At 36.7% G+C, this 9030-nt stretch overlaps 1 pseudogene; it reads left to right on the plus strand.

Annotated features, from left to right (window-relative positions):
• Nucleotides 1–398: 398 nt before the first annotated feature.
• Nucleotides 399–1507, plus strand: LOC114544246 (annotated as a pseudogene).
• Nucleotides 1508–9030: the final 7523 nt, after the last annotated feature.

Below are 9030 nucleotides of genomic sequence, written 5' to 3' on the forward strand. Positions count from 1 at the left end.
ACTATTGGCGTATGCTGGTCCTCACTAGTAATTGTCGATTGCACTGAATCCATCCTAGTTTTCAATATTTCTATCTCGAACAACAAATTTTCAATAGATTCTTCCAAAACAGTTTGACTGGGATTTTCTTTCAAGGTATTCTGACAGGGGTTTCCAGGGGGGGTGTAAACAGGGTGATCAGGCATTCTTTAGCTTCCTTTCCAATCATACCATTAAATGATAGAGTATTTAACTTCCCAGGATACCACGTAGCGACAAAGTCAGAATCCTTGGCCTCAAATCTCTTCGAACTACCCCCAGCTGAACGCCATTTACCCTCGTATCCAAATGACACTTTAACGAAATCTTGAAGAGATTCATAGTTCTCACACCATTTAAGACGCGAACCATCATATGCTATGCTTCTGGATGTAAAAGGAACTTTCGGAAAGGGACCTTCTTGTACCTGGAAGGCTTGGTCTTATCAGGACAGAATTAAGACTGCTGCTGCTGTGGAAAAATTTAAAGACTCTCTGAAGAAAAAGACTGTCTCTGATAAGACTAAGCGTTCGAAGGTGACAGATTTCATTGCCAAAAGGAAGAGTCGTCAAGAATATGCACCATTGATTGGTAAATTGATTGACAAAGCCCATGTAGAACCCCTTCACTTGAAGAATAATGCATGGCAGTATTTCTTTAAAGCAGTTCTGCGCGAATCAATTGGTAAATCAAACATAGAAACATGCAAGTCATTTTCAGATGTGCCAAGACATTCCTGCTTTGCGAAAGTTGTCTTTGCTCTGCAATATGAAGTTAAGGCAAACCGGGTGGCGAAGAAAGCAATAAAGTGGTATAATGAAACTCAAGCTCACCGAGCAGATTTCGCTTATCGCTTCACCGGCAAAGATTCCAGGCTTTTCTGTCATAACTTCATGCGGCTGATCAAAGCAATGAGTGATTCAAGTGATTCCCGAGCACAGCAGCAGAATGTCTTGGTACTTGCATACATTGGCCTAAGGTTGAGAGATGCTTGCTCTCTTTTTAATAGGTTTATTATTAATGAAACTAACATTAGTGATTTATCTAAAGCAGCATTGGAATACTTTCGTGCAAAATTCTCTATTTGTACCAACACAAGTAACACCTACTATATGGACAATAGGTCATGTAGTACCAGTGCATACAAAGTACATGTATGATACATATTGTCAGGGTCTTCTTACTGTTTCTATGGAGGGACGGGAAGCTAAGCACATTGCTCTACAGCGACTAAGTGCCAACACAACCTATCAGAACCGCTGGAGTGAAATTTAGGCATGAATATATAATGTTAGTTTGGCTCCCAGAGCATGGCCATGAACCATGCTCCAATACACCAGGCAAGGATAACTACATCCCTGAGAGAGCTGTTAATGACCCAAGATATTGTTATTGTGGATTAGAGAAGGTATCGTCTGATGATGAGAAGTGTACTTTCTGTGGCCATAATGTAACAGCTTTAATTGATAAAAGTGTACAAAAAAGCTGAGATAGTAACTGAATTATTAATTAACTGACCAGTTGCAACATGAAATTCTGTTGCATATTTAAATGTGAAATATTTGGATACTTTAAAATCCAATTGGTCAGTTAGCTTATTAATTCACTTGCAAAAGAGTATATTAAAAACTCGTGCTTTATGATGTTTAACATTAAAGTATGTAACTAGAGTATGAAGCTTAATTTAGATGAGTTGGGCAAATGCATGTTCAAATGCTAACAATTCAAAGGAATCTCAGATATTTATACTGAACATGAATTTCGATTTGCTTGTTGTTCAAGTTTATGCAGTCTGAATACTTGTACAAATGGTAAAAATGTTTTTAACCTGTGCAGTGTCTGTGTACATTTCCATTACTGTGTGTTAAAATTATCTATTCATTGTCTTTCTTTTGCTATTGCTCAATAATATATTATACTATGTAATTAGAATAATCTCATTTTTTAGTGATGAAATATCAAAAAGCTAGGAAAGGCCAAAGTTTCAAATAATACAAAGAGTTTTTCTAAAAATATTTTTTATTGAAAAGGGCACACTTACATAAATTTAAGATGTGTCATTATTTTAATATAACATTTGTAAATATTATTATGATAACGATTGTGTATATTCATATATATAATAATAATGTTTTAATTTCTGATAATTCTTGAAATGATGAAATATTAGAATATTTGCCATAACTGCTAATTGCAAAGGTGTGAATATTCTATTAAATATATTTGTTTGCAAGGCCAAAGCTACATGCAATAATTGGTGTATATTTATATACTCATGTTCACATGAGTACATATTTGGTATCTCAGTTGCTTCTGCTTTAGCGCAAGGGCTCTCATCTTTACTAGTGAAATCTGCTGGCATTAGACTGGGCAGAGACTAAAGTAGGGTAAATCAGGGTACAATTCCACCCAATTAATTAGGCACATGGGCCAGTTAACCCATTGTATCACATTGTGCCCTGATGCACCCTACCTTAGTATTTACTCTGTCTACAGAACTGCCAGATGATTTTACTTGTAAGGGGAGAGCACTGGAACTATATGAATTAACCATAACAAGTAAAATCATCTGACATTAGACAGAGTAAGTACTAAAACAGGGTGTATCATGGTGCAATGTCACTCAATGGCCTGAGAAATAGTATAGTGTTACCTTAAATTTCTGGGCTTTGCATATAAATGAATAAGGTATATACTGGTATTGTTGTAAGGCAGAATTTTGAAGAGATCATGAAAATGTTTATGCAAAATAGAGCTATTATAGCAACTCAAAACAGCTTGAATCACCTTGCACATTAAGACTGGATTTCTCTCAGGAGAAATGCAGCCTAAATCTCTTTTGGGTCAATTAAATAACTTCATTATTTTCTTTGTATGGATTCAACTAGACTTAACACTTTGAGTTTTTTGTGTGCAATGAGGATTTAAATGTAACAGCAATTATAATATAAACTAGCTGTGAAAGGCATATCCAAACTGGTTCCAACAGCCATAATAACATGATACAAAAACCTTCATTTTCTTTTCATCATATTTTAAAGCAAAAGGTTTCGTCTCTGTACATAACAGTTCTGCCTTACAACCATTCTGCCGCCCCTTAAATTCCTTTTTCCATCTTTGCTGAATATCTTGCCGAGAAAGCCCAGAAATTTTGGCAAAATCACGTACCATCCTCCTGGTATCTGTATATTTGACACAGCCAGCATCAACTAAATACCAAACGAGGTAGAACCACCGCTTACGCCGCACCGAAAGGCATCAAATAAAGCCTTTGGCATATCGCGCGCAAATTCGATGAACCACGGCTTGTGAAGTTTCGGCTTATAAGCCATCCTTCGATTCACCAATTTTACCCAAACCGAAACTTCAGAAGCAAGCATCGGCCCAGTGCGAATATTGGTACCAGAAAGTACATCTAATTGGTTCTCTGGACCTTTGTTTAAGAGGCATCTTTTATAGATTAACTCAAGGGATGCCCGAGCTTCGCTTTGAAATTTTGCCACGTCAATTGTGCCATCACACCGATTAAACAATTCCAGTGATTCATTTAAAACATTGTTAAATGAACTGGTATTATTTTCGGTAGAAATAGCATAATCTTTCTCAAACGAAACGGCTTCAATAACCTCGTCAACAGTGAAGCGTTCTTTGCCCGACGCCATTTTCAAATTTGTTTACTTTTTGACGAACGACCGCAGAGCGATATAGCTTAGTAGCGCTGACGCTCATGACACATTTTTCGGAGTTGCTGACCCGGCGTGAAAATGCCTCATTGCATGGTCCCAGGTTGTACAAATAACTCACAGAATGTAACAGGAGTTAGCTATCATCGAATTCCGAGAGATTTGCGTTTGCGACAAGCATGGATGGGCGAGAATTCGCCGAGTGAATCCACACAATATCGACCATTCATATGTCTGTTTGGCTCATTTCACACCAGATTGCTTCGAGGAAACATTAGCAAATCTGATACCCGGTTACCAGCGTAAACCGAGGTTGAAACCTAACTCAGTCCTTTCAATATTTCCCCATTCTAAGCCTGAAACACCACGAACAACAGGTCGAAAGAGGAAGCAAATACGCACTAAACAAGTTAAGCAAGAGGTATTAAAAGCGTTGGCCTTTATGTATAAGTCTTTATTAAAATTAGAATGTCGCATAAAAGAGTCACAACAAACCTGGGACTTTACATTGCATAAGGCTTAGCTAAATTATTAACATTATACTATAACTAAATTACTTACATTATATTTCAACTAAATTATTTACATTACATTATAAACATTATAATAGTAAGATATAGCAAAGGTATTAAAAGTCATTAAAAAGGCACTTATTTAAAAATGATTATTTAAAACGTTCTGTATTAACTTTGGGCAATATGAATTGGTGATCACGTTCTGTTAAAGATCGCTTTCGTTTTTCCGGTAGCAGTTCATAAAGGCAATGTTCAGGATTGTTTATGATCTTATTAAACAATGACCGATCTTTTTCCTCAATCATTTTGGCTAAGGAATATTTATTTTGAGTGTATTCATATCGGAATGCCCGATTGAAGAACTTGTTTTTTTTCAATATATTTCCCTTGCAATGCAGATCCCCATACTTCAATTCCATAGTGGAATAATGACAGAATTAAAGAGTCAAACAATTTAGTGAGCTTGCTTGGCGAATATCCATAAAACTTACAAACTCTCAGGATATAAATTCTGCTTCCAGCCAGTGACAGCAGGCCATCTACCTGCTTATCCCAACAGCGTGGGTTTTCTTGGAAGGTTACAGCAAATAACTTTAGCCACTTTTTGCGTCGTATCCCATTAATAGGCAGGGGAGGCGTAGCGAGAGAGCGATTGCATAATAACAATTCCCACGTTTTTTTAAGATTAAGTGTCATTCTATTATTCTCAGCCCAACTCTGAATGTTAGTTACCTCGTCTAAAGCTGAATCGCCAGATGATGTGACAAGGACGCTCACTGTTATATCATCGGCAAATTTGATCAAGTTGTTCGTTTGCGGGTGTTTAACTTTGATATCACTAACCATTATCAAAAACAAGAAGGGACCAAGCACCGTTCCTTGAGGTACTCCTCTATTGATGCTAAGGAAGTTAGTCGCAATTCCATCTACCACAACTCTCTGCTTTCTACCCGACATGAAATTAATTAGCCAATTTATGACGTATGGGTTAAGATTTGTCGATTTGAGTTTCTGCGTCAAAATATCGTGGGGAACGCTGTCGAACACTTTGCTAAAATCAAAGGATATTACACGGACACAATTAGCCTTATCGTCTAGCCATTTTAGCCAATGATGCTGACACTTTATGAGAGCTGCAGTAGTGTTCGAGTTTTCCTTATAAGCATACTGATGTTTATCGATAATTAGTTTTGAAGGATAACAAATTTCTTCTTCGAATACAATCCTTTCCAGAAGTCGTATAACAATGTTAGTTAATGATATCGGTCTTAGCTGATTGCATTCCGTTAATGGAGACTCCTTTGGCAGTGGGTTTAAATTTGCCAGTTTCCAAAGAGTAGGTACGCACTGCTGTTTTAAAGATGAATTTAATACATTTGCGATAACTGGTGCAAGATAAAAGGCAAAATCTCTCAAGACCCAATACGGAATACCATCCGGACCAGGTGACGTTTGTTTTGTCTCTTCATGAAATTTTTAACAGCTTCTATATCGATAGTTGGGAGTCGAGTTTCTTCTGGAATTCTCAACGGGACAGGTCTCAGGTACTCTTTATCGGTATTTATTTCTTGAAAATGTAAATTCATTTGTTCTGGATCAATGATATTACTGATATTTCTGACCTAGATCGTCTTCCAGTAATTTGATTGACGGTTTTCTACCATCTGCGAGAACCTTCTTTGCCTTTAGTTTTATCATTTTTAATAGCTTTAACTTGATTTTCTCGGATTAGTTTTTTATCTTCTTCTGCACTTCAGTATTCGCACCTTTCTTGAGTTCTCTATTCCGTAAATTGCACAGATGCTCTACAAGAGGAGACATGAACGGTGGGTCACGAGTCGACATTTTAACCTTGATCAAAGGAAAGCACTCATTAAACATATTAGAGAGAGTTTCATTTAATAAATCAACCCCTTTATTAACATGGTCAATATTGGCATCGTAGATCAGGCTCCAGTCATGTACTTCTAGTTTCTTCTCCATTCTTATTTTGCGGTGATATCTGACGTCACGAAAATACACAACTTTTCGCTCAGGCTGCTGCGGAGTCACGACAACTGCAGAATGATCAGAACGTACCAAACACTGAAAAACGGTAGGAACTTCCATATGTGAGGGTTATTGGTCAAAAATACATCTAATATCTGTATACCTCTAGTAGGTTTCTTCACTATTTGGCCTAGGTTATGCTGAATACAGAAATCATGAATCTGTAATTGGTTTACATCACCAGCAATGATAATTTTAGCATTCGGTTGCAACAATAAGGTTTTCTCAAGGTAATCTGATAGAAAGTCGAGCAGATCTGATTCGTTGTAAATTGGATCAGGTGGATGGTACAGTGCAGCGACGCAATAAGAACTGTTACTGGTTTGAATATCACACCAGATACATTCAAAGTTGTTATCAAGGTTGACGTTTGTAATTATCCAATCGTTTCTACATAATATAGCGACTCCGCCACCAGACCGAGAATCTCGATCCTTGCGAACTATGGAATAGCCTCTTGGACAAATAAGTGAGGAGGGGATATATTTATGAAGCCATGTTTCTGTAATAAAACAGACCTCTATATTGTTCTGAACAAGCTCAGCAGTCAACGCAGGTAAGGCATCAGGTTTAGCCAATGAACGGGCATCAATAACCATACATTTTGGAATTATTTTTCATTGAGGAGGTCCATTTTTGAGTATTTTAATTGTTTTCAAATTAATAGGATTGCTTCTCCTCTGTTTCGCCTCCCCTTGTCTGTCAATATGTTGGGGAATAATATGCTTATACTTCATGAAATAATTAGACCCTCTAGTGATACGAACTGGAATATTTTGATAGCTGGACTTATAAACGAAGTTGTTTAACTTCTCGTAACTCATTGTACAAGGCTTAGATAGTCTGTCCATTCTTTTGACCTGAAAGGGCGACTCTGTAGAATGTGTTGATTCTTCCAACATCGCTTGCGAAAAGGAGCATGATTGTAATCATTAGCACTACCATACAAGTTGCTGCTGGATGATGTTGGTAAATTTCTAAATGTACTTGGTGTACTGTGGGAATTAGAACTTTCTATGCCTGAATTCTTACGGCAATGTTTAATTACTAGAGCAAAGGGTTGACTTCTGCTTTTATTTCTAGCTTTTCCTTTCTTCCCAAGGATTTCTATTAACTCTCCGAGAGTGGCTATTTATATTTTAATATTCACCAACAGGTCTGGAACGTTGTGTGATGCGGTGATTAATTTTATGCAAATTGTTATGTTTGTTTTGATAATTACTCAGCTGGGCCTCGAAAGTATTGTTATGACGAGAATTGATTTAATTAGCTGCAGATTCATTATTACATGCTTCAGCGAGGATTGAATCGTTTACAATGACAACAGGGACATTAGTTGTATTGTTTGAGCTTTTTTCCATAGCAACAATATCATTGTTGGTATTTGATTGCGTACTAATTGAGTCATTTTTCTTTAAGTTAGACTGATAATTGTTTTCAGTGGTGGTTATTCTTGTGTCGGTGGCTTATTAGTGAGAACAGCCTTGTTGGAGGTACTCACTGAACCATTTCAATATGTATTAACCTGCTCAATTTCCTGCTGAAGACGCTTTACTTCTCGCTCTAAACACGTATTTCTAGATCTTTCATCTTCTAAATCTAGTTTTAACCGTTCTATTTTGTTACTTAATTTACACACTCTCGGTGTTACTGCGTTCTCCTGCGAATTTAATAGACTTTGTATAGAGTCCACCCTACTTTTCAGAATTTCCATATCTAAATTTAAGTTGTCTAAACTCTCGTTGTCCCAGCACAGCTAGCTTTGTTTATCCTTATTTGTATATAGTTTTATTAAGCATTCTTTAGCTTGCTTACCAATGTCACCGTTAAACATCAAGGTGTTATATTTTATATTTTCGATAAAAACTTTTAACGAATTGTAGTTACCACACCATTTAACTCTTATTCCATCGTAGGCAACGCTATTTGATAATATGAACTCTTTTAATTTAATAAGATCAAAGTATTCACTAGGATTATTCACCAAATTATCGGAGCTAAAATCAGTACAACTGTCCGCCATGATGATTATGTAGTAGCATGGACTATATAATTGGACTATAAAATATTGCATGACACAACCTAAAACAATTTTATCTATCGACCTCATTTGAAATGTTACATCATTGTGAATTTACTGCAACAGGATATCATCATATCTGTGAAGGAAAATTTATCACTCTTGCAATTGTGTTGGTTGTGTAATTGTGAAAGCATGTTGCTTTCTTTATTTGAAGATGCTTAAAGATTGGCTGGAACAAGTTTCACTAGTCAGGGGGGAACAATGCCAAACTGAAAGCCAGCACCTTTCCAAGGCAGTACAAGTATTCCAACAGCCAATGAAACAGTAATGGAGGAAGTAGGTGGCCCATGTGAACTGTTGGTACACACGAGCCTGCCAGAAGTGAAAAGTTGTGTTATTCAAATAGAGACTCCAATTCAACCAACATTTGTGAGTGTTGCCACTCAAACCGATGTTCAAAATCAATCATTTTGGAAAGTGTTGCCACTCAAACTACTAATGATTACCTACCTACTAATGTTACTGATATTCCTACACATAAAGTTGCTGAAATTGTTTCACCTCAGAAAAGCATATGTTCAGAATTAACATGTAGCAGTACTGATATAGATTCTGACGATGATATATATATACCTGTATCTGCAGAAAGTCGAACTGAAACAGAGGATGAAACCGATGATGAACCGATTAAAAGTCCTCCCAGCCAAAAGAAATTTCTTGTTTTTGAAGAGAATCTTAATGA

Source organism: Dendronephthya gigantea, unplaced genomic scaffold (genome assembly GCF_004324835.1).
Source record: "Dendronephthya gigantea isolate DGI-Jeju-01 unplaced genomic scaffold, DenGig_1.0 000700F, whole genome shotgun sequence".
NCBI classification, from domain to species: Eukaryota; Metazoa; Cnidaria; class Anthozoa; order Malacalcyonacea; family Nephtheidae; genus Dendronephthya; species Dendronephthya gigantea.